Source organism: Heterodontus francisci, chromosome 7 (assembly GCF_036365525.1).
Source record: "Heterodontus francisci isolate sHetFra1 chromosome 7, sHetFra1.hap1, whole genome shotgun sequence".
Taxonomy (NCBI): domain Eukaryota; kingdom Metazoa; phylum Chordata; class Chondrichthyes; order Heterodontiformes; family Heterodontidae; genus Heterodontus; species Heterodontus francisci.
This window is the reverse complement of record NC_090377.1, coordinates 49,647,418-49,672,656: the sequence shown is the minus strand read 5'-3', so window position 1 is coordinate 49,672,656 and position 25,239 is coordinate 49,647,418. Positions and strand designations below refer to the sequence as shown.

Below are 25,239 nucleotides of genomic sequence, written 5' to 3'. Positions count from 1 at the left end.
CCCTCTGTCACTCTCTCGCCCTCGAATACCTTTGAGGATAAAGAACCTATTGATGTATTCCTTGATCGCTTCCCACCAGTGAACTGGAGACTGAAAGAGGGGTTTCACGGTTCTCCAACCTTTGTTATCCCTTCTGAGTTCCTCAACGTTCTCTGGGGTTAGCAGTGTAGCATTGAGCTTCAATATCCCCCTGCCAACCCGCTGGTCATCTTGTAAGTGACAGTCGGCCAGTAAGAGGCAATGGTCAGAGAAGAACACAGGCTTGACGTCGGTGGATCTGACCATGACAGCACGGGACACAAACAGGAAGTCACTCCTGGAACGGGCAGACCCGTCCGATCTTGACAATGTGTATCTGCGCTGCGCTCCATCTGCAGGTTTGCTGAAGACGTCGTGTAGTTTGGCATCTTTTACTGTTTCTATTAGGAATCTGGACGTAGTGCTCAGTTTGCTGCCGTCTCTGCCGGATCGTCCAGCTACATCGATGATGCAGTTGAAGTCACCGCCTAGGATGACCGGCCTGGACATCGCCAGCAGCAGTGGGAACTGCTGGAAGACAGTCAGCCGCTCGCTGCATCGAACCAGGGTGTACACGTTGATCAACTGGAGCGGAGCATTGTTGTACATTACATCGGCTACGAGGAGGCGGCCGCCCACCACCTCCTTAACTTCGGAGATGGTGAAGTTCCCTCCCCGCAGCAGAATACCCAGGCCGGAGGAACGGCAATCATTTCCCCCTGACCAGATCGATGGCCCGTGGGACCACCATCGCGACCATTGCCTGTAAGTGCTGAGGTGTGGTATTTCACACTCCTGCAGAAACAGTAGTTCGGCTTTGACCTTGGTGAGGTAATCCAAGGTTGAAACACATCGCGCAGTGGATTTAATGCTACGCACATTAATTGAAGCAATCCTTATACCCATTTTTTAAAGTTAGTTGTTGCTTCCCATACCATTTGTCCTTGCTAGTCCCAGTCTTTCGGGATGTTCCTGCATACCCATAGTGAACTGTTTCACATTCGTTGGGCTCAGAAACCCCTCCTGGTTTTTCATGCAGGGTTTGTTCCGCTGGGGCGACATCGGAGGGGTGGGGGGTTCATCTAGGCAGCAAGGACTGGGCTGTCCTCTGCTGTTACCCTCTGTTCCTCCTCGAAAACATCACTGCTCTCGGTGTCCCGGAGCTGGGATGTGCTGGCCATGTCGCTATGGGGTTGGGGCACGCCGGGCCCATCACAGCTTCCAGTGCCCGGGGGCTGGGGGCCTTTATCATCCAGCTCCTTTGAGTTCTGCCACTTCTTTTGAAGGTGCCGCCGTTCCGGCACTTCCTCGTCTAGTGAACAGGAGCTGCTGTAGTCAATCTCAGAAGGTAGCCTCCTCTTGCCACTGGTTTGGGTGGTGGCCTGTTCCGCCTTTGGAGGTTTTTTCTTTGTGGTTTTCCTCCGGACCACTTGTCACTGACCTGTTTGTCCATCTGCTGCCTCCTCCTCCATTGATTCTGTCTGTGGAGGAGGGGTTTCTGGGCGCAGGGTAGGTGCTGGGTTGCTGGTTTCAGCTGCCTCCCCGTTCTTCTTCTCAGGTAGACCTTCCTCACTGCAGAGAAGGTTGCTTGTCTCCTTTCCAGCACCGGACGCCTTCGTCGTACCTTCTCCCAGCCTTTCCTTGGACCTTGCTGCCTGAGCATAACTGAGGCAGCGTTTGGGGCAGGTTTTGTAGAGGTGGCCTGCCGCACTGCACAAGTTGCAACACTTACTCTGCTTACAGTTCTTGGTCTGATGGCCTTCATTCTTGCAGTTCTTGCAGACAACCATGCTGCAGTTAGCTGCCATGTGACCAGATTTGCCACAGGTGCGACAAACTCTGGGCTGCCCAGTGTAGACCAAGAAGCCTCGACATCCCCCGATAACGAAGCTGGAGAGAGGGTGGATGATGGCTCCATTGGCATCGACCTTCAAGGTCACCTTGACCTGCCGCTTGCTGGTCCAAATCCCAAAGGGGTCCTTGACATCAGTGCTGCTGCCAGCCACCTCGACGTACCTGGCGAAAAATGTGAGTACATCCACCACAGGAACATGGGGGTTGTAAAGGTGAATTGTGACCACCCGGTCACGTTGTGACGGAAGCGTGAAGAGTGGCTCCATTGTGAGGATCGACAGTGGCGCCCAGTCCCCTTTCTCCTTGAACGCCTTCAGGAACTTCATGCATCCAACCACATTCTTGAACGTCACGTCGAAATATCCACTGCTGGGGAAATCCTGCAGGCAGAAGATGTCCGTAGCTTGGAATCCACAGCAATCGATGAGGATTTTCTTGATGAAGAAGGTGCGATCAAGTGGTGCATCTCCTTCCTTGTCCTTCACCACCACCCGAACGGTGTTACGCACTCCCTGGCCTGAAGCTCGAAGATTGGTTGTAACCATTTTACTCAAAGCCTACCCAGGATCAAAAGCCACTGACCATGGTTTCTCCTCTGCCAAGTAAGTACTGATAAGAACAGATACTACACTTGATCTTAGCCAAAAGGCTGAGAAGCGATCCTCACAAGGAGGCCAAAGAAGAAGGAGATAACAAACAAGCCCAATCTGGTCTGCACTAGGTATCGACACACCTGCACTTTCTGGTGGACAGCAGTAGTTAGAAATCATGAATAGGAAGGCTGGCTGATTATCTTTTCCCTAGCTAGGGCATAGTGAGACCAGTTTCAGGATCCTAGGATGCATCCTGTCAGGTTCTGTGCTTTGTTTTCCTTTAGCTTAACAATCTTATTTAAAAAGCTTCTTTCGATCCATCCTAATGGATGCATTGAAGAGGAAGCTAGATAAACACATGGACAAAAGGATGTGTGGTTAGAGTTAGATGAAGAGGGCTGGAAGGAGGCCCATGTGCAGTATAAACACCTACATAGACCAGTTGGGCTGAATGGCCTGTTCCTATACTGTAAATTCTATGAAACTTTAGCCTAATAACTGTATTTTCAGTTTATCCCTCTAATTTTTTTCTTCTCTTGAAATTAAAGAATCAAGCTGAGGTGTGATCTCGGGACACTGTCTACCTTCTGATTTTTTCCTTTCCTTAGGATGGGGTATGCACCACATTTCACATATATCCATGCTGAGAGGATGGAAAGGCATTCCCACTTCCAAGTCCCAGGGTTAATGCCTGGCTGAAGGGGCCACCAGGATGAGTGAGAGAAAAATTTGGGAATAATTCATCATTATCCCTTACTCTGCCCAGCATTTTCCCACAGTGATATGACCAAGATTAGGAATTCAGTTGTATTGGGGGTAATGTGAGTCAGAGCCGCCATCTGACTAGTCAATCTTTTTCTTCTTCTTTGGCCTCCTTGTCTCGAGAGACAATGGGTAAGCGCCTGGAGGTGGTCAGTGGTTTGTGGAGCAGTGCCTGGAGTGGCTATAAAGGCCAATTCTAGAGTGATAGACTCTTCCACAGGTGCTGCAGATAAAATTGGCTGTCAGGGCTGTTTCGCAGTTGGCTCTCCCCTTGCGCTTCAGTCTTTTTTCCTGGCAACTGCTAAGTCTCTTCGATTCGCCACTCTTTAGCCCCGCCTTTATGCTGCCCGCCAGCTCTGGCAATCACTGGCAACTGACTCCCACGACTTGTGATCAATGCCACAAGACTTCATGTCGCATTTGCAGACGTCTTTAAAGCTGAGACATTGACGGCCGGTGGGTCTGATACCAGTGGCGAGCTCGCTGTGCAGTGTGTCCTTGGGGATCCTGCCATCTTCCATGCGGCTCACATGGCCAAGCCATCTCAAGCGCCGCTGGCTCAGTCGGGTGTATAAGCTGGTGATGTTGGCCGCCTCGAGGACTTCTGTTGGAGATACGGTCCTGCCACCTGATGCCAAGGATTCTCCGGAGGCAGTGAAGATGGAATGAATTGAGACGTCGCTGTTGGCTGACATACGTTGTCCAGGCCTCGCTGCCGTAGAGCAAGGTACTGAGGACACAGGCTTGATACACTCGTACTTTTGTGTTCTGTGTCAGTGCGCCATTTTCCCACATTCACTAGTCAATAGTTCTGTGGTTTTATACATTGCATTTTTCTTTTCATTAGATCCCCCCAGAGGGCGAAGTCTGAAACTACCTTTGGTAATTCCTTGGTAATACATACAATTAATCTCAAATTCCATTGATGCCCCATCATTACTGGAAGATAAACTAGATTATGACAAAAAAAAGCTCTGCTTTCTATACTTCCTGCAGCACTGGCAAAATACCAGCCATTAATTGATGTGATTAAATCTGAATAATTTTAAATAACAGATGATTGTCTTAATTTAACACTGGCAATGAAATGCTGCATATCAGAATATGCAGTGCTGATGGTTGGGCATAAATGTATGAATTTATATGCTACATAACTATCTAAAATGCCTAAATTCCCAATAGGCCAAAATACAGTCTGGCAGTAGTCTGAAGAGGACATTCCAAAGGAAGACGGTGTTGCGTTAGAGACTGAGAGTAACGGCTTGGATTTTGTGCTCCCAATAGCAGAGAACGCTGAGACGTTCGACAGTATTGAGGGTAGGAAGGAAGCTGCAACTGCTTGCTGGGCTGAGTCTGGGTGCAAGGCCCGAAATTATGTCCTTTCCCCGCCACCCCCACCAAGTATTTTGGTCAGTCTCTGCTCCTGGTCTAACAGCAACAACAGCTGGTTCTTCTGCTTGCGTCTGGCAGCCTTTCCCTGCTCTTGATGAATTGTATTCTACCACAATCTGTAACTCATTACCTGGCATATCCTTCACTTTACTACCAGCAAGTCAGGGGACTAGCCCTGGTTCAGTAAAGAGTGTAGGAGAGCATGTCAGGAGCAGCACTAGGCATAGCTAAAAATTAGGTGCCAACCTGGTGAAGCTGCATCACAGGGCTACATGCATGCTAAACAGCAGTAGCAGAATGCTATTGACAGAGCTAAGTGATTCTACAACCAATGGATCAGATTAAAGCTCTACAGTGCTGCCATATCCAGTCGTGAATGGTTCTGGACAATCAAACGACTAACCGAAGGAGGAGGCTCCAAAAACATCCCCATGCTCAATGATGGCGGAGGCCAGCATGTCAGTGCAAAAGATGAGGCTGAAGCATTTGCAACCATCTTCAGCCAGAAGTGCTGAGTGGATGATTCATCTCAGCCTCTCCTGAGGTCCTCCTTCATCATAGATGCCAGTCTTCAGCCAATCTGATTCACTTAACGTGATATCAAGAAACGGTTGAAGGCACTGGATACTGCAAAGGCCATGGGCCCTGACAACATCCTGGCTGTAGTACTGAAGACTTGTGCTCCAGATCTAACTGCGTCCTTAGCCAAGCTGTTCCAGTACAACTACAACACAGATATCTACCCGACAATGTAGAAAATTGCCCAGGTATGTCCTGTCCACAAAAAGCAGGACAAATCCAATCCAGCTAATAGAACCATTGAAAAATTACAGCACAGAAGGAGGCCATTCAGCCGATTGTGTCTGTGCCAGCTGAAAAATAAAACTAGCCGCCTAATATAATCCTACCTTCAAGCACCTGGTCCACAGCCTTGCAGGTTACAGAACTTCAGGTGCATGTCCAGGTACCTTTTAAAAAAAATTGAGGGTTTCTGCCTCCACCACCAATCCGGGCAGTAAATTCCAGACACCCACCACCCTCTGGGTGAAAAGGTTTTTCCTCATATCCCCTCTAATTCTTCTACCAATCACCTTAAATCTGTGCCCCTGGTAATTGACCTCTCTGCTAGGGGAAACAGGTCCTTCCTGTCTACTCTATCTAGGTCCCTCATAATTTTGAGCACCCCTATTAAGTCACCCCTCAGCCTCCTCTGTCTAAGGAAAACAACCCTAGCCTATCCAATCTTTCCTCTTAGCTGCAACTTTCGAGCCCTGACAACATTCTTGTAAATCTCTACCCCAATTATTACCTCATCAGTCTACTCTCAAAGCGATGGAAGGTGTCATCGACAGTGCTATCAAGTGGCCCTTACACAGCAACAATCTGCTCACCGATGCTCAGTTTGGGTTCCACCAGGGCGCCAGACCTCATTTACAGCCTTGATCCAAACAATGACAAAATATCTAAACTCAAGATGTGAGGTAAAAATGATTGCCTTTGACATCAAGGCAGCATTTGCCAGAGTGTGACATCAAGGAGCCCTAGCAAAATTTAAGTCAATGTGAATCTGGGAGAAAACTCTTCATTGGTTGGGGACATACCTATCAAAAAGGAAGATGGTTGTAGTTGTTGGAGGCCAATCATCTCAAATCCAGGACATCGCTGCTAAAGTTCCTCAGGGTAGTATCCTAGGCCCAACCATCTTCAGCTGCTTAATCAATGACATTCCCTCCAGCCTCAAGTCAGAAGTGGGGATGTTCGCTGATGATTGCATTACCATTTGCAACTCCTCAGATACTGAAGCAGTCCATGCCCACATGCAGCAAGTCCTGGATAACATTCAAGCTTGGGCTGATAAGTGGCAAGTGATATGAGTACCACATAAGTGCCAGGCAACGACCATCACTAACAAGAGACAATCTACCCATCTTCCCTTGACATTCAATGGCATTACCATCGCTGAAACCTCCAACAATCAACATCCTGAGGGTTACCATTGATCAGATATATAACTGGACTAGCCATATAAATAGTGTGGCTACAAGAGCAGGTCAGAGGCTGGGAATTCTCCTGACTCCCCAAAGCCTGTCCACTACCTACAAGGCACAAGTCATAAGTGTGATGGAATATTTTCCATTTGCCTGGATGAGTGCAGCTTCAATAACATTCAAGAAGCTCAACTCCAGCCAGGACAAAATGGCTTGATTGATTGGCACTCCATCTGCTACCTGAAACATTCACTCCATCCACCACCGGTGCATGGTGGCAGCAATCTGTGCCATCTCCAAGGTACACTTCATTAACTCACCAAGGCTCCTTCGACAGCACCTTCCAAACCTGCAATTGCTACCACCTAGAAGGATAAGGGTAGCAGATGCATAGGAACACCACTAACTGCAAGTTCTTCTCCAAGTCACTCACAATCCTGACTTGAACTATATCAGCATTCCTTCCCTGTCACTGGGTCAAAATCTTGAAATTCCCTCCCTAACTGCACTGTAGGTATACCTACACCACATGGACTGCAGCAGTTGAAGAAGGAGGCTCACTACTGCCTTCTCAAGGGCAATTAGGGATGGGCAATAAATGCTGGCCTTGCCAACAAAGCCCACATCCCAGGAATGAATAAAAAAATACCTGCTTTACTCTTGCAAGAACATAAGAAATAGAAGCTGGATTAGGCCATTTGGTTCTTCGAGCCTGTTCTGCCATTCAATGAGATCATGGCTGATCTACCTCAATTCTACCTTCTCCCACTATCCTCATATCTCTTGATGCCCTTAGTTTCCAAAAATCTAGTGACCTCTGTCTTGAATATACTCAATGACTGAACATCCACAGCTCTCTGGGATAGAGAAATCTAAAGATTCACAACCCTTTGGGTGATTAATGCACTGTATAAACATTCTACAGGCCGATTTCTTCACACATTTTTAATACATAATGGTGCATTAATGGATTGGATACAGGATGTGTAAGGGATGCAAAAGGGGCCTCTGAATGTGCCTGGTGCCCAGTCCTCTAAGACTTCTTCATTTGGCTTTGGCCAGAGTTAATTTCAAGTTGGCTCCGTGATAACATGACTTATGATCTGTTTGTACATTTCTGTAGCTTGGCTTCTAACATTTCACTGCTAAAGATCTAGAGACTTATTTGCAGATTTTATATAAAAGAAAATTGGCTATTCATTGGCAGGGTCTCTCAGGACTCAAAGGATTAAAGCACATCCTTGCAGTGTATAAAAATGCATTGTGAAATTTTGCCTGGGAACTCTACATCCTGTGTGAAGCCTGTAAATCAAATGTGAAAGCTATATTTAATACCATATAAATAGGCACTAAAGCCATTCACAGTCTTTAAGCCATGAACTTCAGTATTTGAAACCATGGATATACTGAAGAATGCAAAATGATATTTTTTTGAAAAGCATTGTCTATGCACAAGTGAAAGTCTGTTTTCCATTTAAACCCTGTAGAAAATGTTTAAAAGGCTTTAATAGAAGTAACAATATATACCTGGGACACACGAAGGGATTAAAAATGTGCCTTTTGGGCATATTTGCACAAGTATGTTCAACCAAAATTCCAGGTGATAAACAAAAATATTTTCTTTCAGTTAGTGCATTCACCAGTGTATAATGCTTTTTCCCCCTCTATTACTCTTTGAAATACAGGTATATCCATTAAGAGCAAATCTGAAAACATCAGATCTTCCTTTCCTGATGCTGTCCAGTAACAATTAGCATGGAGTGCACTCAAATTGTGCTTTGCTGGTCTCAAGAGGTGAACAATCAAACTTGCTCTCAGACTTGATTTAAATGAAGGAAATGGCATGTAGCTGCATTTGGGGTTCACCCTTGGCTGCAGCCATCAAGGAAAGAGGAAGTTTGGGCATTAAAAGCACCAAAAACATAAAAAGGGAGAGCCAGAAGGACTATTTTAAGGAATGATGTGGGATCATCATCTGGATATGTCCTCTTGAAGAATGATTTTTTAAAAATTGATGCATCAAAAACTACAAATTAAATTTGCCATTATTTGACCTTTGGAAAATCCAGCAGCAAGCTGGACGACACTATATTGTCACACACGCGGAGGGAACAGTGATGAAATATGAAATGAACTGGAGGAACTATGAAATAATAGTAAACTGTTGAACTAAGCTACAAGAAAATGAACAATTTGCTACCCGGCAACAGGATTGGCTGTACTGCCAATCAACATGCTTGTCTGTTGAGTACAGGACCATTATTAACGCCTAGAATTGCCTTGTGGAGGCACATTGACACGTAAAACAGCCCAGTCCATGCTAACTGCTCCTATCATCAAAAATTGGGCTAGCGAAGGCTTTTGCAAACAGACTAACTCTGAATTTATCCTTGGCTCCTTTCTATTTTTCATCTACATAGGCGACATCATCCGAAAGCACAGCATTAGTTTTCACATACACACATACAACACTAAGCTCTATCTCACTACGACGTCTCTTGACTCCTCCACTGCTGCTAAATTCACTGTTAATCTGACATCCAGTACTGGAATGAGCAGAAATTTCCTCCAATTAAACATTGGGAAAACTGAAGCCATTGTCTTCGATTCTCACTTCATGCACCGTTGCCTAGCTACCAATTCCATTCCTCTCCCTGGCAACTGTCTGAGACTAAACCAGACTGTTCGCAACCTTGGTGTCATATTTGCCTCTGAGATAAGCTTCTGGCCATATATGTGTGGCATCACTAAGGCCGCTTATTTCCTCCTCTGTAACATTGCCCATCTTCCCCCCGCCTCAGCTGATCCGCTGTTAAAACACTCATTCATGCCTTTGTTACTTCCAGGCTTGACTATTTCAAAGCACTCTTGACTGGCTTCCCACATTCTATGCTACGTAAACTTGAGGTCATCCAAAACTCTGCTGCTGTATGCTTACTTGCACCAAGTCCTGTTCATCTATCACCCCTGTGCTCACTGACCGACATCAGCTACTGGTCAAGCAACACCCTCGATTTTTAAAAATGTTCTCATCCTTGTTTTCAAATCTTTCCAATGGCCTTGCCCCCTCCTTACCTCTATAATCTCCTCTAGTCCCACAACCACTGAAATATCTGCACTCATTGAATTCTGGCCTCTTGAACAACCCTGATTTTATTTATTATTGATACAGCACTGAAACACGCCTGTCAGCCCACCAAGTCTGTGCTGACCAACAACCACCCATTTATACTAATCCTACATTAATCCCATATTCCCTACCACATCCCCACCATTCTCCTACCTACAATGGGGGCAATTTATAATGGTCAATTTACCTATCAACCTACAAGTCTTTGGCTGTGGGAGGAAACTGGAGTACCTGGTGGAAACCCATGCAGTCACAGGGAGAACTTGCAAACTCCACACAGGCAGTACTCAGAACTGAACCTGGGTTACTGGAGCTGTGAGGCTGCGGTGCTAATCACTGCGCCACTGTGCCGCCCAAATTGCTACACCTTCCCTAAATCTCTCCTCCTCTCTACCTCTCTTTCTTCCTTTAAGATGCTCCATAAAACCTGCCTCTTTGACCATGATTTTGGCCATCTGCCCTCATATTTCTTTAATAAAAGCAAAATACTGCAGATGCTGGAAATCTGAAATAAAAACAAGAAATGCTGGAAATACTCAGCAGGTCTGGCAGCAGCTGTGGAGAGAGAAGCAGAGTTAATGTTTCAGGTCAGTGACCCTTCATGATATTTCTTTATGTGGCTTGGTGCCTAATTTTACTTTATAATGCTGCTGTGAAGCACCTTGGGATGTTTTATTACGTTAAAGGCGTTGTTGTTATAGAATCAGAGAGTCATAGAGAGATACAGCACTGAAACAGGCCCTTCGGCCCACCAAGTCTGTGCTGACCATCAACCACACATTTATACTAATCCTACATTAATCCTATATTCCCTACCACATCTTAAACTGCACTAATTCTTCAATTTAACTCGGAAAATATAATCATCATTTAACAATGTCATTTAAATAGGTTGTTTGAGTCTTTTCAAAATTGTTTCTTGTAAAATCACTTGCTCTATTTCCAAATCTCCCTGCTATTATTAACCATTCTGATAAATAAGCAGTATTACAGACATAATATATTGTCTGCCATCTGTTATTTTACTTGCTATGAAGAAAATAGTTGCTTTTGAGGTTTGAATAACCAAATGATCCAGACCATTTAATCTCTATAGTTCAAATGACACTTGACGTTTACATGGATACAATCCTTTTATCCTGAGCAAGTTTGATTCAGAATCTCCCTTCCTGGAGGCAAGTACCTCACTTCCACTTGGGATCTAATAGCCAGGCAGAGATTAGGAAGAACTCCACGCCGAAACATATATCCTACCACTCTGTGCACCACATGCTGGTTCACAACAGGCTGTCTTGAACTTTTTAAGGTTGAAAGCTAAATCAAGGCTTTGAAACTGTTGAAGTACACAGTTATTACAAGAGTTTAGGATTGTATTGCCATTTCTATGTTTGATATCTTTGACCTTAACCAGGATTTTCAGATATCAATTGCTGCCTTGATATCTTAACTTTTGCTCTCTAATTTATTTCAACAATTTTACACCTAATACATCAATGCAAGTATAATTCAATTTGCATATAATTGATGCAAAATACTGTGTGTTGCATTTGTTATCTCCCAATAATCTCCCCCTACATTTAGTTATTGTGACCAATTCCTGCCGCGCTGCAATTCATTCACCATATAACAACTTACTCAAGTGCTGTGGTACCTGGTCATGAATGATTTAAAAATAAACATTGATAAAAGTTAATAGGGAACTATATTTAAGTATCTGCTTCTTCTTTGGACTCCTTGTCTCGGGAGACAATGGGTAAGCGCCTGGAGGTGGTCAGTGGTTTGTGGAGCAGTGCCTGGAGTGGCTATAAAGGCCACTACTAGAGTGACAGACTCTTCCATAGGTGCTGCAGAAAAAATTGGTTGTCAGGGCTGTTACACAGTTGGCTCTCCCCTTGCGCTTCTGTCTTTTTTCCTGCCAACTGCTACGACTTAAGTATGGAGTTACAGTATTTTAAACATTTCAGCCTAGATATCAAACCTTTTACATTCAGCAGGCATTCATTATCGTTTTGGTATGTATGTGTCCAAGGAAAGGAAAGGGAAAAGGGAAAGAGAAAAGGAAGACTGACTTGAATTATATAGCACCTTTCACAACCTCAGCATGTCCCAAAGTGATTTATAGCCAATGAAGTACTTTTGAAGTGTAATCGCTGTTTTAATGTAGGAAACACGGCATTCAATGTGCAGACAGCAAACTCCCACAAACAGAAATGTGATAATGGTCAGATAATCTGTTTTGTGATATTGATTGAGGTATAAATCTGGCCAGGACACAGGGATAAATCTCCTGCTTTGAAATAATGCCTTGGGGGTCTTTTACGTCCAAATTTAGAGAGCAGATGGGCTTTGGTTTAACATTTCATCTGTAAGATCGAAATATTAAAAGTGAAAGATACAAGGATATGTATTTGCATAAATGATGATCTTTTCTGTTATCATTGAGTTTTTTTAGGTCAAGAACCAACTTTATTCATTTACATGTTTGAGCATAAATATTTTTGTACTTGGCAAGATAAAGGTATCAATACTTGGAAAGAGCTACTTTTCCACTTTGGTCACATAAGGTCAGATATATCCACCGGAATTAGTCATTTTTAATTGTTAGATCATATCAGAGGAAATATTTCTCTGTAATTCCAGGTACTTGTGCATTATACACATACCATTACATCAGGCTCCGATCACTAAATCACGATTCAAACTGAAATGACTGTACCATATCATGCTGTACTGAGTTTTATTACATAGCATATTACAATGCAACAGCACTGCTTGCATATATATTCAAAACACATGGTTTAGGCTCTCTTTCATGCACAGAATGGTCAGTGCCCTGGAAGTTCTGGCCAGGAACTCGATTAAAATTGGGTCTGGGTCATCACTGGCATATTTTCATTGAACTGCGGACACCAATCAGGTGTCGAGAAGCAATTTGCAAGACTCCAGAGCACCAGTTTGGGCAGGCTTCTTTCCCAGCAGTGTGGGCCCTGGATGGGGAAAACACAGGAATGGGAGTAGACCATTACACCATTAAATTAGCTCATGGCTGATTTGTGTGTTAACTCCATCGACCTGCCTTGGTTCTATATCCCTTAATACCCTTGCCTAACAAAAATCTATCAATCTCAGTTTTGAAATTTTCAATTGACTGGGCCTCAGTAGCTTTTTGGGGGAAACAGTGTTCCAGATTCCTACTATGCATTGTGTGAAGTAATGCTTTCTGACATCTTCCATGAGTTACCTAGGTCTAATTTTAAGATTATGTCCTTTGTTCTGGACTCCCCACCAGAATAAATAATTTCTTTCCATCTACCCTATCAAATCACGTAATCATTTTGATCACCTCAATTAGATCACTGCATAGTTTTCTACACTCAAGGAATACAAGACTTGGATATGCAACCCCCCTCCCAGCTCACCCTCATCGCACCCCCTTCCCCCCACCCCCTCGCACCCCCTTCCCAGCTCCCCCTCAAACCATCTTCCCGTCGTACCCCCTTCCCCTGCACCCCTTCCCTTACCCCCCTGCAGCCCCCTTCCCAGCTCCCCCTCGCACCCCCTTCCCTCCACCCCTTCCCACTGTACCCCTCCCCCTCGCACTCCTCCACCCCCCTGCACCCCCTTCCCCCCACCGGCATCCACCTATCCCTGAGCAGGGGCCCTAACAACCCCACTGCCTTGTGGGCGTCTTGGGAGAGACCAAGGCGAAGGGAGTAAACCCTAACAGAAAATTTGGAGCGGAACCCCGAAGGCGGTCATGTGTCACCTTTGGCATGTTTCCGGCAGTTCCTGCAGCCATACCGGTGCCAAACATCATGCTCTGCACTCCTTTGGACCCCACCAGGAAGGCCGAGAGGGGGGTTTTGATGCTTGGGCAACTCTCGACCTCCATACATCCGCCCAGGCATGTGCCATGGAGAGGTCACTCCATAGTCGCCTCACAGTGACCAAAACAACACGGAAGGCAGCAGTTACGGGTTATAAGTCCAGCTCAATTGGCGTAGAGATTGGGCACCACGGGTTACCTTTGTCGGTGGGAGAGCTCATTGCATCTCACTGCACAGCTACCGCCCGCCTCAAACCGGGCAGCCCCTGGTCAGTAAGGTTCTGTCCCGCCACAGTCCACCTGCTTCAATGGGTGCTTGGAGCTCAGGGTCATTGCCCAAAAAGTCGACTGCAACACCGCACCAAACAGCACGACAAAAAAAGGTAAGAAGGTACCAGCCCTTCATTTTACAAGCTGGAACGTCAGAACTATGTGTCCTGGCCTGTCGGATGACCTTACACAAATCAACGATTCTCGAAAGACCGCCATCATTAACAACGAGCTCAGTAGACTCAATGTGGACATTGCAGCACTTCAGGAGACACGCCTCCCTGCGAGCAGATCTCTAAGAGAGCAAGACTACACCTTCTTCTGAAGAACCAAGGCAGCATGAAGTGGGCTATGCCATCAGAAACTCTTTGTTCAGCATGATAGAGCCACCCTCAAATGGCTTGGAACACATACTGTCCATCCGACTGCTCACCGCCTCTGGTCCAGTACACCTACTCAGCATCTATGCTCCAACACTCTGCTCCCCACATGAAGCTAAAGACCAGTTCTACGAGGAACTCCATAATATCATTAGTCGCATCCCCAATACCGAACATCTGTTCCTGCTGGGGGACTTGAATGCCAGGGTTGGGGCCGACTATGACTCATGGCCCTCTTGCCTTGGGCGCTATGGCATTGGAAGGATGAATGAGAATGGACAGAGACTGCTTGAGTTGTGTATCTATCATAACCTCTGCATCACCAACTCGTTCTTTCATACTAAACCCTGTCACCAGCTTTCTTGGAGGCACCCAAGATCATGTCATTGGCACCAGCTAGACCTCATCGTCACAAGGAGGGCCTCTTTAAACAGCATTCAAATCACACGCAGCTTCCACAGTGCGGACTGCGACACCGACCACTCCTTGTTGTGCAGCAAGGTTAGACTCAAACCAAAGAAGCTGCATCACTCTAAGCAGAAGGGCTGCCCGTGCATCAGCACGAGCAGAATTTCTCATCCACAGCTGTTACATAAGTTTCTAAATTCACTTGAAAAAGCCCTTCAAAACACTCCTGCAGGGGATGCAGAGACCAAGTGGGCCCACATCAGAGACGCCATCTATGACTCAGCGATGACCACCTATGGCAAACGTGTGAAGCAGAATGCAGACTGGTTTCAATCTCACTTTGCAGAGCTGGAACCTGTCACAGCCGCTAAGCACATTGCACTGCTGAACTACAAGAAAGCCCCCAGCTAGTTAACTTCCATAGCACTTAAAGCAGCCAGAAGCGCTGCACAAAGAACAGCCAAGTGCTGCGCAAATGACTACTGGCAACACTTGTGCATTCATATTCAGCTGGCCTCTGACACCGGAAACATCAGAGGAATGTATGATGGCATTAAGACAGCTTTTGGGCCAACCATCAAGAAGATCGCCCCCCTCAAATCTAAATCAGGGGACACAATCACTGACCAACGCAAGCAAATGGACCGCTGGGTGGAGTACTATCTAGAACTGTACTCCAGGGAATACGTTGTCACTGAGACTGCCTTCAATGCAGCCCAGTCTCTGCCAGTCATGGATGAGCTGGACGAACAGCCAACAAAATCGGAACTCAGTGATTCCACTGATTCTCTAGCCAGCGGAAAAGCCCCTGGGAAGGACGGCATTACCCCTGAAATAATCAAGAGTGCCAAGCCTGCTACACTTTCAGCATTCTATGAACTGCTTTGCCTGTGCTGGGATGAGGGAACAGTACCACAGGACATGCGCGATGCCAATATCATCACCCTCTATAAGAACAAGGGTGACTGCAGTGACTGCAACAACGACCGTGGCATCTCCCTGCTCAGCATAGTGGGGAAAGTCTTCGCTCGAGTCGCTTTGAACAGGCTCCAGAAGCTGACTGAGCGTGTCTACCCTGAGGCACAGTGTGGCTTTCGAGCAGAGAGATCCACCATTGATATGCTGTTCTCCCTTCGTCAGATACAGGAGAAATGCCATGAACAACAGAGGTCAGCAGACCTGGTCTCTTCAGACTACTAGAAAAGATCGGATGTCCACCAAAGTACTAAGTATTATCACCTCATTCCATGACAATATGAAAGGCACAATTCAGCATAGCAGCACCTCATCAGACCCCTTTCCTATCCTGAGTGGTGTGAAACAGGCCTGTGTTCTCGCACCTACACTGTTTGGGATCTTCTTCTCACTGCTGCTCTCACATGTGTTCAAGTCTTCAGAAGAAGGAATTTTCCTCCACACAAGATCAGGTGGCAGGTTGTTCAACCTTGACCATCTAAGAGTGAAGACCAAAGCATGGAAAGTCCTCATTGGGGAACTCCTCTTTGCTGATGATGCTGCATTAACATCTCACACTGAAGAGTGTCTGCAGAGACTCATCGACAGGATTGCAGCTGCCTGCAACGAATTTGGCCTAACCATCAGCCTCAAGAAAACAAACATCATGGGACAGGACGTCAGGAATGCTCCATCCATCAATATTGGTGACCACGCTCTATAAGTGATTCAAGAGTTCACCTACCTAGGCTCAATTATCACCAGTAACCTGTCTCTCGACGCAGAAATCAACAAGCGCATGGGAAAGGCTTCCACTGCGATGTCCAGACTGGCCAAGAGAGTGTGGGAAAATGGCGCACTGACACGGAACACAGAAGTCCGAGTGTATCAAGCCTGTGTCCTCAGTACCTTGCTCTACAGCAGTGAGGCCTGGACAACATATGTCAGCCAAGAGCGACGTCTCTTGCATCTTCGCTGCCTCCGGAGAATCCTTGGCATCAGGTGGCAGGACCATATCTCCAACACAGAAGTCCTTGAGGCGGCCAACATCCCCAGCATATGCACCCTACTGAGCCAGCAGCGCTTGAGATGACTTGGCCATGTGAGCCGCATGGAAGATGGCAGGATCCCCAAGGACACACTGTACAGCGAGCTCGTCACTGGTATCAGACCCACCGGCCATCCATGTCTCCGCTTTAAAATGTCTGCAAATGCGACATGAAGTCCTGTGATATTGATCACAAGTTGTGGGAGTCAGTTGCCAGTGATCGCCAGAGCTGGCTGGCAACAATAAAGGTGGGGCTAAAGTGTGGCGAGTCGAAGAGACTTAGCAGTTGGTAGGAAAAAAGACAGAAGCGCAGGGGGAGAGCCAACTGTGTAACAGCCCCGACAACCAATTTTATCTGCAGCACCTGTGGAAGAGTCTGTCACTCTAGAATTGGCCTTTATAGCCACTCCAGGCACTGCTTCACAAACCACTGACCACCTCCAGGCGCTTACCCATTGTCTCTCGAGACAAGCAGGCCAAAGAAGAAGAAGATATGCAACCTGTCCTTAGAATCTAACCCTTTGGGGGAAATATTCGATAAGGCCCATTAGTGAGTGTGGTATTGTAGTGTGCAATTACCTGTGCCCAAAATATGTGATGCAGGCAGCATATAAACTTCATGCTACCTGCTTATTTCCATGATTGTGGCATGCAGCTAGAGCTACATGCATTGAGTGGCTGTATGCTTCGCAGGGGGCCCAACTTCTTGCGAGGGTAGCATCAATTGAATCTAGCCTACACCTCTTAAAGGGAAGGTGCATTCTAGCTGCAGCAGCTCATTCAACTGGCTGTTAAAGACATTAAGAGCAGGAAGAAAACAGAATAATGGATCAGCAGACCAGAGAGAGGGTTTCTAGGTTTTCAGATGCAGTGCTAGAAGTGGAAACAAGGTGAGAAATCATCTTTCTGCAGGGGCCAGAAGGCTCTACAAACATACACTGCAAAGACAGTGGGAGCAGATAGACACCAAGTCGGGGAGTCTGGCCCTGAGGATCTGCGTACAATGCTGGAAAAAGTTCAAAGACCTCACATGAATGGTCAAGGTTAGCGAATGCAGCTTTAAATGCCATCTCTTACCACACCACCAACTTCACACACTGTTCAATACACCACACCCTCATTCCTCCCCCATCAGCAATCAGGACTCATACCTATTAGATTAGATTAGATTAGAGATACAGCACTGAAACAGGCCCTTCGGCCCACCGAGTCTGTGCCGACCAGCAACCACCCATTTATACTAATCCTACACTAATCCCACATTCCTACCAAACATCCCCATCTGTCCCTATATTTCCCTACCACCTACCTATACTAGTGACAATTTATAATGGCCAATTTACCTACCAACCTGCAAGTCTTTTGGCTTGTGGGAGGAAACCGGAGCACCCGGAGAAAACCCACGCAGACACAGGGAGAACTTGCAAACTCCACACAGGCAGTGCCCAGAATCGAACCCGGGTCCCTGGAGCTGTGAGGCTGCAGTGCTAACCACTGCGCCACTATCATGCTCCACCTCAACCTCACACTCTTACCAAGGTTGCAAGCCTCACACCCACATCTCACAGCTTCCACATACTACCAGCTATTCCACTCTGAAAGGCACGTCATCCAAATACCTTGCAACACACTAACTGACACAGTTTCTTCTCTCTTGCAGGACAAGGTGGGGTATAACAGGAGGCAGCAACAAAAAAACAGCAGGGACACGTACAGTTGCATGTACTCACCCACTTCGAGGAGAGGTGTTGGGCATTCTTGGCATGGCCCATCACTGAGGCCATGGCAACCAGCATCATTTCAGCCAACCAGGATTACCTTTTGTTCCTGCCTTATGAACCTTCACAAATCCCACCATCCTCATACCACAATCTGGTATGATGTACATTCTGCAGACGGTGTGATCATGTACCTTTTTGTTTTCCACCCCACTGCCCCTTTCCCCATCCCAACCCTCCCCTTCTGCATTTATGCTTTCAGATATCCAGGAGCTGCTGCCTGGCCAGGCAGTGGTGCCTGAGGATGAAAACACAAAGGAAGAGCAGATCTCTGAGGAAGAAATACTGTCACTTGATCTGACACTCATTGCCGCCAGCTCAGATACTGGCACTGCATGCACCCTGAAGGGTAGTATAGAGGTCGGATTGACACGTGGTGAATCACAGGACATGGTGAAATGTAGCAAGGCCAGGAGGAAAGGATATATGGTGTGCCAGCTCCCTGGAGCGCGAGGTTGCAGATGAGTTCTGCTGCAGAGGGCTCTGATGAAGATTTCGAAGGGGTGGCATATGGGAAGTGGTTGTTGGGGATGCACACAGAAATGCTTGGAGCATTGGCAGGCCGGTCAGGGAGCCTGTTGTCACTATCAATGAGCAGGAGGAGTCCAACTCCAACTTGGCACAGGGCTTTGTGCAGAGCTTAGAGCCCATTCCTTTCCAGCATGGAAGTAGTGGCCAACTCCATGAAAACACTTGAGAAAACAGCCATGAAGCAATATTCTCGTGGACGATGTCTCAGCTTCCTTTGCAGCACAAGCAGAAGCCACTCAACATCTAAGTGCTGCAGTAGAAGCTCAGATTGACGTCCTGAGATCTCTGTTTGTTGCCATGCAAGCCCAGTTTGGTAGCATGCAGGGCTCAGTCTGCTGCCAACATGGCTGTGGATACCAGTGCTCAAAGGGCTTGCATGGTCTCACATATCTCCAGCAATCTGTACTCCAACAGATGACTAGGATTGCTGAGGTGATGCCGTGGGGGAGTGGCAGGGGCACCATGGTGCACAGACCTGCTATCCTCTCTCATGATGTCAGCATTCATGCTCCTACCACTGCCACTCCACTGGTGTGCTTGCTGTTTCCTGTCAGCCCGCCAGCCCAGACTGCTGCCACCTATGTCGAGGTGATGCAATCAGAAGTCAGGCCTTCAAGGCTCTGAGCTGCTCAAGGTTGTACCGCAAGTCCTTTTTATTTTATTCTTTCATGGGATGTGGGCACGGCTGGCTAGGCCGGCATTTGTTGCCCATCCCTAATCACCCTTGAGAAGGTGGTGGTGAGCTGCCTTCTTGAACCGTTGCAGTCCATGTGGAGCAGGTACACCCACAGTGCGATTAGGAAGGAAGTTCCAGGATTTTGACCCAGCGACCGTGAAGGAATGGCGATATAGTTCCAAGTCAGGATGATGTGTGACTTGGAGGGGAACTTGCAGGTGGTGGTGTCCCCATGCATATGCTGCCCTTGTCCTTCTAGGTGGTCCACTGGCCATGCTGCAGCCATAGGGGCAGCAGTGGGTAGAAGCACTAGGCCAGGCAAAGGCACCAGGAAGAGAGGCAATAGTGAATAGTTGAATATTATATTGATTATTGGAAGTGTTGTTGGACAAAGTTGGTGTGGAATGGTTGCCATGTGGTGTCTTTTATTTCAGGATTGTGGCCAAGAAAATGATGTGATGGCCTTTAACAGAGGAATGCTAAGTTGGGGGAGTGTTGAGCAACAGGGATCTGGCATTTCATTGCAGAGCCGCAATCTGATGGGATGCTCACGGACAGCGCATCCACAGCATGGATGTGCCAGCTGCATCCTCCCCTCCTCGTCTGCCTGAGGTGACTGTTGAGCCTCTACTGGCAAGGGCTATGCTCTCATGATGGTCAGGTTGTGAAGGAAGCAGCAGATCACCACGAATCAGGAGAGCTCCCCCTGAGCTCCTGAACTGTTATTTCAGAATGGCATGATAGAAACATAGAAACATAGAAAAATAGGAGCAGGAGTAGGCCATTCAGCCCTTCGAGCCTGCTCCGCCATTTAATATGATCATGGCTGATTATCCAAACACAGAAACTTGTTCCCGCTTTCTCCCTGTATCCCTTGATCCCATTAGCCCTAAGAACTATATCTAACTCTATTTTGAATGTATTTAATGATTTGGCCTCAACTGCTTTCCGTGGTAGAGAATTCCACTGGTTCACCACTCTCTGGGTGAAGAAATCTCTCCTCATCTCAGTCCTAAATGGCTTACCCCTTATCCTTGCACTGTGACCCCTGGTTCTGGACTCCCCCACTATCGGGAACATCCTTCCTGCATCTAGTCTGTCCAGTCCTGTTAGAATTTTATAGATTTCTATGAGATCACCTCTCATTCTTCTAATCTGTAGTGAATACAAGCCTAATCGACCCAATCTCTCTTCATATGTCAGTCCTGCCATCCCAGGAATCAGTCTGGTGAACCTTCGTTGCACTCCCTCCATAGCAAGAACATCCTTCCTCAGATAAAGAGACCAAAACTGCACACAATACTCCAGATGTGGTCTCACCAAGGCCTTGTATAATTGCAGCAAGACATCCTTGCTCCCGTTCTTGAATCCTCTCGCTATGAAGGCCAACATACCATTTACCTTCTTAACTGCCTGCTGCACCTGTATGCTTACTTTTAGCGACTGGTGCACAAGGACACCCAGGTCTCGCTGCACCTCCCCCTTTCCCAATCTATCACTGTTCAGATAATAAGCTGCCTTTCTGTTTTTGCCACCAAAGTGGATAACCTCATATTTATCCACATTATACTGCATCTGCCATGTATTTGCCCACTCACTCAACCTGTCCAAATCACACTGGAGCTTCTCTGCATCCTCCTCACAGCTCCCACTCCCACGCAGCTTTGTGTTGTCTGCAAACTTGGATATATTACATTTAATTCCCTCATCTATATCATTAATATATATTGTGAATAGCTGGGGTCCGAGCACTGATCCCTGCGGTACCCCACTAGTCACTGCCTGCCACTCGGAAAAAGACCAGTTTATTCCTACTCTTAGTTTCCTGTCTGCCAACCAGTTCTCTATCCATGTCACTACCTAACCCCAATCCCATGTGCTTTAATTTTGCACTCTAATCCCTTATATGGGACCTTATCGAAAGCCTTCTGAAAGTCCAAATACACCACATCCACTGGTTCTCCCTTATCTATTCTACTAGATACCTCCTCAAAAAATTCTAGTAGATTTGTCAAACATGATTTCCCTTTCGTAAATCCATGTTGACTTTGTCTGATCCTCTCATTGTTTTCCAAGTAATCTGCTATGACATCTTATATAATGGACTTGAGCATTTCACCCAATACTGATGTCGGGCTAACTGGTCTGTAATTCCCTATTTTCTCTCTGCCTCCTTTTTTAAATAGTGGCTACCCTCCAATCCTTTGGATCTGTTCCAGAGTCTATAGAATTTTGAAAAATGACCAGTAATGCATCTACTATTTCTAGGGCCACTTCCTTAAGTACTCTGGGATATAGATTATCAGGCCCTGGGAATTTATTGGCCTTCAATCCCATCAATTTCCCTAACACCATTTCCCTACTAATACTGATTTCATACAGTTCCTCCTTCTCACTAGACCCTATGTTCCCCAACATTTCTGGGAGGTAATTTGTGTCCTCCTTTCTGAAGACAGAACCAAAGTATGTATTTAATTGGTCTGCCATTTCTTTGTCCCCCATTATAAATTCCCCCGTTTCTGACTGTAAGGGACCCACATTTGTCTTCACTAATCTTTTTCTCTTCACATATCTATAGAAGCTTTCACAGTCAGTTTTTATGTTCTCTGCAAGCTTACTCTCATACTCTATTTTCCCCTTCTTAATCCCTTTGTCCTCCTTTGCTGAATCCTAAACAGCTCCCAATCCTCATGTTTGCTGCTTGTTCTGGCCATTTTATATTTCTCCTCCTTGGATCTAATCCTATCCCTAATTTCTTTTGTAAGCCACGGTTGAGCCACCCTTCCTGTTTTATTTTTGCGCCAGACAGGAATGAACAATTGTTGGAATTCATCCATGCGCTCTTTAAATTCTAGCCAATGCCTATCCATGGTCAACTCTTTAAGTAACGTTCCCCAATCTATCATAGCCAACCCGTGCCTCGTACCTTCATAGTTTCCTTTATTTAGATTCAGGACCCGAGTCTCAGAATCAACTCTCTCTCTCTCCATCTTAATGATGAATTCTATCATGTTATGGTCGCTCTTCCCCAAGGGACCCCACACAACAAGATTGTTAACTCATCCTTTCTCATTGCACAATACCCAGTCTAGGATGGCCTGTTCTCTAGTTGCTTCCTAAACATATTGGTCCAAATAACCATCACGTACGCACTCCAGGAATTGCTCCTCTACAGTATTATTGCTAATTTGGTTTGCCCAGTCTATATGTAGATCAAAGTCACCCATAATTACAGTTGCACCCTTATTGCATGCGTCTCTAATTTCCTGTTTCATGCCATCCTCTACATCACCACTGCTGTTTGGGGCGTCTATATACAACCCCTACCAATATATTCTGTCCCTTGGTATTTCCTAGTTCCACCCATACGGATTCCACATCAGGATTCTCTGAGCTAATATCCTTCCTCACTATTGTATTGATTTCCTCTTTTACTAACAATGCTACTCCACCTCCTTTCCCTTTTTGCCCATTCTTCCTAAATATTGAATATCCTTGGATGTTCAGTTCCCATCCTTGGTCACCCTGCAGCCATGTCTCCGTAATCGCAACTATATTGGATCCATTTACATCTATTTGCGTGGTTAATTCGCCTACCTTATTATAAGTAATCTGCACATTGAGACACAATGCCTTTAGGCTTGTCTTTTTAACATTCTTAGTCATCTTAGTATTATTTCGCACTATGGCCCTATTTGTTTCTTGCCCTTGATTTCTATGCCTTCCACTTTTGCCTTTTTGTTTCCTGTCTTTCATTTCTATCCTTGTTTCCTCCTCCTTAGTTTCCCTGCTCAGGTTCCCATCCCCCTGCTATTCTAGTTTAAATCCACCCCAACAGCACTAGCAAACACCCCTGCGAGGACATTGGTTCCAGTCCTGCCTGGGTGTAACCTGTCTCACTTGTACAGGTCCTACCTTCCCCAGAAGCGGTCCTGATGTCCCAGTAATCTTAATCACTCGCTTCTGCACCATCTCTACAGCCACACATTCATCTGATCTATTCTCCTATTCCTGTCTAACACGTGGCACAGGAAGTAATCCTGAGATTACTGCCTTTGAGGTCCTGCTTTTTAATTTATCTCCAAACTCCTTAAATTCATCTTGCAGGACCTCATCCCTTTTTCTACCTATGTTTTTGGTACCGACATGTACCACGACCACTGGCTGTTCACCCTCCCCCTACAGAATGTCCTGCAGCTGCTCCGAGACATCCTTGACTCCAGCACCAGGGAGGCAACATACCATCCTGGAGTCTCATTTGTGGCTACAGAACCGCTTGTCTGTTCCCCTTACAATTGAATTTCCTATCACTAGGGCTGTCCCAGGCTTTCCCTCCCCTCCTGTGCAGCAGAGCCATCTGTGGTGTCACGAACTTGGCTGGTGCAGCTTTCCCGTGGGAGGCCATCCCCCTCAACAGTATCCATATCTGTTTGAGAGGGGGATGGCCACAGGGGACTCCTGCATTACCTGTGTGCACCTACTACTCCACCTGGTGGTCACCCATCACTTTTCTGCTTGTTCAGCCATTACCTGCGGTGTGACCACCTCGCTAAACGTGCTATCCACGACGTCTTCAGCATTGGGGATACTCCACAGTGAGTCCACCCGCAGCTTCAGCTCTGTAATGCGGGTAGCCAGTAGCTGCAGATGCAGACACTTCCTGCACACATGGTCGTTAGGGACACTGGAAGCGTCCCTGATTTCGCACATACTACAGGAGGAGCGTATCACGGATCTGAGCTCTCCTGCCATGACTTACCTTTAGATTAATTAAAAAATACCTTTAAAACCTTTTAAAAATACTAATTACACTAGGGGACTTGTTCTACTCCAAACACTACCCACTCCAATCTGAAGTCCTTAAAAAATTACACTAATTTAAAAAAACACACTTTAGTAGTACTAACCTTATCATTTATATGGTAGGTTTTAAAAACAAACTTTCCCTGATTTTTTAAAAGCTATTTACAGGCACTAACGGCTAGTACTCACCAACCAATCACCTTGCAGCTTTCCTGTGATGTCACTGTTGACTTTTTTTCAAACTCCGGCACACCTGGACTGCTCTCCGCTCTGCTCCCGGAAGGTAAGTGGCTGGGCCTCGATCCTCGGGCTCAATTTATTGGCTCCTCTCTCGGCGTCCTCCCCGCAGGTCCGTTCCTCTCCGCTCCGGTCCTGGAAGGTAAATAATGATGTTCCTAGTTGCAGCATGGCTCTCATTGTAGGCCCACTGGTCACGTGTTCCCGGGTGGTGGAGGGGAGTCGTTAGCTATGTATACAGCTGATAGCCTTCATTGCCTAGCAACCACCCTCTGGTTCAACCTGGTGGCTAGGATAGTTGGAACTGCAGAGTGATGCAAGATGAAATAGATGAAAGCATCATGACAGCTGCCAGAATTGTAGGCATTCATCAACATGATGTTCTGGGCACGGTCGCACATCAACTGAATGTTGAGTGAATGGAACCCCTTCTCGTTGCGGTACATCCCCCATTGAGATGTGGTGCCTGCAAGGCCACATGTAGGCAGTCGATGGCTCCCTGTACAATGGGAAAGCCCGCTTTCCTGGCAAAGTCACATGCCCACACCTCCTGCTTCTTTCTGCTTAGAGAGAATACAATGAAGTGCCCTC

The 25,239-nt window shown here is 46.4% G+C and overlaps 1 pseudogene; it reads right to left on the bottom strand.

Moving 5' to 3' along the window:
* Positions 1-2,398: 2,398 nt before the first annotated feature.
* Positions 2,399-2,533, bottom strand: LOC137372439 (U2 spliceosomal RNA; annotated as a pseudogene).
* Between the last annotated feature and the right edge of the window lie 22,706 nt (positions 2,534-25,239).